This window comes from Pholcus phalangioides, unplaced genomic scaffold, assembly GCF_987345545.1.
Source record: "Pholcus phalangioides strain wild (caught in Gottingen) unplaced genomic scaffold, Ppha-v1.0 ptg000017l_1, whole genome shotgun sequence".
Taxonomy (NCBI): Eukaryota; Metazoa; Arthropoda; class Arachnida; order Araneae; family Pholcidae; genus Pholcus; species Pholcus phalangioides.
In genome coordinates this window covers 15,717,285-15,721,182 of record NW_028301610.1, presented here as the reverse complement: position 1 = coordinate 15,721,182, position 3,898 = coordinate 15,717,285, and positions in this window count along the sequence as shown.

Sequence of the window (3,898 nt, the reverse complement as noted above, 5' to 3'; positions counted from 1 at the left end):
TAATTACTTATAGCGTAAACGTAAACAAGAAAAAACACTGATTTTCTAAAATTGCAGTTTTTGAGCTCATCTGAAAAGATAAAAAAATAACTACTCAGTTTTGAAATTTTGTAGGAAAATTTATACGACATGCGTTAGCAAAATGAACATCAAACTCTTCGATATCCGATCTTTCGTTAGGATTTTATAAATTTTGAAATTTTGAAAAAATGTATAAATTTAAAAAATCTGAATTTAACATTAAAAAAATATTCCCTATAAGTAATTTCTAAATCTGAGATTCATTTTACTAACACACATGGCTAGTAAAGAGTTCTACAAAATTCAGAATTTTTGGGGTAGAAGTTTTTTTTAAATCCTCACGGAGGAACTAAAAAACTGCAATCTGAGAAAATCGTAATAACAATCGATTAAAAATTTGAAAGCGCAACACAGACAAAAGAGAAGAAAAAAAAACTAGTTTGCTCTATCCTCTCAATTTCTCTTAGGGCTGCACCATTGCTAATCAATTTAAGAAACGCAAGTTGTACGTTGTACGTTTGGTGTATGTTCGGTGAATTTGTCAGGCTTTTGAAGTGATGTCATCAATTTTTAAAGCGTTATAACTAAATTGGGTGGTTGATAGTTACCACTCTGTATAACTGTATAACATGCGTCTTAACTTGATCATGTGTTGTTTGAATGACGTCATTCTAACACTCTATGGTTACGGGATTTTTAAATTCACATTTTTGACCTTCTATTGGCGTTCAAAATATTTACAATTTTTTTGAGTGACTCATAATAATTTCGCCGAAATTTTTAATATTTTTGCGCATGTCTGAGTAGAACCAGTAGTAATTTTTTCGAAACTTTTTGAAGACCTTGGGACCCTTTCCTTGTTAGAAACGTGGAATTTGTTTTTTGTTGGCGTCAGAAGAGACAAGGCAACAACTTTCTAATTGGGTTCTTTAGCACACGGGGACTGTATAAAAAGTTAGTTTCTTTATTTTTCTATGTATATATACGACCCCTCAAATAAATTACCGCATTTTAAGAAACCGCATGTCATTTGAAAACTTTTTCTAGCTGCAACCGTTGACTTTAGAAGTATACTTTCAGAGATAGTCCTACGGACAAACAATTAGATGATTAACCCTGTATAGTAAAAAACAAACCAAAAAATTAGTTAGTCCAGATTTCTCAACTTATGCAGTGAAAACTGCTTCTCTATTATGATGATACGTATTTTTATGCTGTTTGAGCATGACGTAATCGAATTTAAGTGTTACTGTTGCATATTGTAGTTTTTTCCAGCATTATTTTACGAGAAACTTTCTCAAATTTGGTATAAAGTGGTTCAATTTTGAACTATAATTTAATGAAGGCCTTGTATCTTAATCCCACTCTCATTATATACAACTCAGTGATTTTCTTTTGATCAACAAACGCATGAAAAAATGAATTACGTAAATTCAGCTGTTTGTACAATATTCTACTATTCAGCAATATAGGAGGGTCGTTTGATAAATAAGGTAAAAAATGGTGTTCACATTTTGTTTGGAAAAATCCCATTTTGTTTTTCCACATAATCTCTTTTTCGAGCTCCACACCCTTATTTTCAATGATGTTCAAATTTCTTTATCCCGTCAGAAAATTAGACTTGCTCTAACTCTATACTCTTCACTCACAATTTGAAGTATAGATGGTAGCACTGAAATATCATACACAACACTAGCTACACACTCAGATTGTTAGGTGCACTCACTTTGTTCCAGACTCTGCCACGAAGCTGGGCTGGAAGAGATCTCGGCAACGGAATAAGTCCGGTGGCAGAGACCCTGGCGTTCATTCATTCAACTCTATATAAAAAGCCATTTACAGCTAAAATGATGAATAATTTTTTCCACCAATCGAAACTTTCAATATTGGGGGCAAGAAAAAAAATCACGTGGGGTCAAATCCGTAGAATTTAATGGATGAGAGATTTGTGCAAATCTTAATTCCTAAACTTGGCCTTTGCAATGGTATGTCTGTAAAATGGGCCATTGGCTTGGTGAGGTAGAGCGTTTTCATGCGTCAATCTTAGCCGTTTTATCTGCAGCTGTTCTTTTAAATTTCCCAGAAATATGGAATAATGTTCCCCGTTGGTCAAATTTAACGGCCTTCTGGAGGTAGTCTATATAGAGAACGCCTTGAAAATACAAAAAAAAAATGTGGTAATCACTTTTTTAGTTGGCGAAACAGCCTCTGCTTTTTGGTGCCGTTTCACTACTCTCCATCCACTGTTTTGATTGTTGTTTTGACTCCGGTGTATAGTGGTGAATACGTGTTTCGACCACAAGGAAAAGTCGACGACAAAAGTCTTAAGGGTTATGAGGCAAAATTGATAAATTTTCTTTTGAAATGTCTTTCGAGTTCGCTTTTGATCAATTGTGACCAACCCCAGCACCCATCTTGTGGACAAAGCTTTTTCATTTTTAGTTTCGCATAGATAATGTCGTGAACTCGTTCTATTGAGATGCCCACAACGTCAGTTATTTTAAGCAACTTCAATCTGCGATCTTCCATGACGACACCGTAAACTTTCTTTAATGATTTCCAGGGTGGTGGCCTAAACCGGAACCCCAGGATGCTCTTTTTTTTTTTTCAGTGGACGTGCGGCTCGTTTAAATTCGCTGATCCAAAAATGAATGGTCTTTAATGATGGTACAGATTCCCCGTGAACTCATTCCAATTCAGCTTTGATCTGGGCAGCTCTTGCAACTATTTTACATAAAAAATAATTTTCACTGCACGACACTTATCATTATACTTTCCAGTATAACTGCTACAACCCGAACTTAAAACGACGCCCAAAAATAAACCACAAAGCTCTTTGTGCTCGAACTTTTCGTGACAGGTTTCGAAGAGCGATACTTACAGTTGTAATAATTTGAAAGTGATCGTGCTGCGATCTCATAGAGATTTACCTTACTTATCAAACGGCCTACGTACGTTAATAATTGTGCGAAAACAACGAAAATGAAAGCGGTATATAAATTTCTGGTAGTTGAGTTTTACGGTTACAGGGTCATTTCCTTTTAGACATCCATCAAGGTTTTTTTCCCCGTAGAGTAGTTGAATCTGTCCACAAGATCTTGAAAGATAATATACGAGTGTCCTCTATTGAAGCATGAAATGAAAGAAAACATGCTCTCCCTTGTTTATCGGAATGAAAAACCATCTGACATGATAGATCGATATCAATTTGAGATGCCACATATTGAAATGCTAGTAAAACTACATGATATAATTGGTGTACCAGTTGATTGCTATCTCATTCTCTGGAGTGATAACGGATCTTTAGATCTGTGAAAACAGAGTGCACTGATACTCACTGATGTAATTGAATCTTGAATACAGAATAAGAAACATTTTAAAAATAGTAGACGGAGTATAATGGCAGAATACGAATGTGGATGTAATGTTTTGAAATATGTTTTACTAGCATTAATAAATAAAATATTATTCAAAAGACGTATGCCAAATGGTGTTTTTCTACTGCAAACACACGAAGATATCTTATTTGATCGTAAAAGTAGGTTGAAAAAGAATAATATATCAAAATGACTGAAATCTTGAAATCAATGATAATTATGAATATATTGTCAAATCAATCTTAGATATTATGTAACAAGGAAAAGGCGTGTCGTCAATTTATTGGGTAACTTGCATTCATAACATTCACATATATAAATAAATAAAAGTGCAACATTTTCTTGACCTCTTTAGCAGTCGTCAAATACGTTATATCCCTTTCAGACCGGAGTTTTCATTTTTTGGAATTTTCAATTTTGTTTTTTGCATTTTTGATACTCGAAACATGCATTGTAAACATAAATGTCAGTAAATCTTTATTTTTCAATTTTTTTTCGAA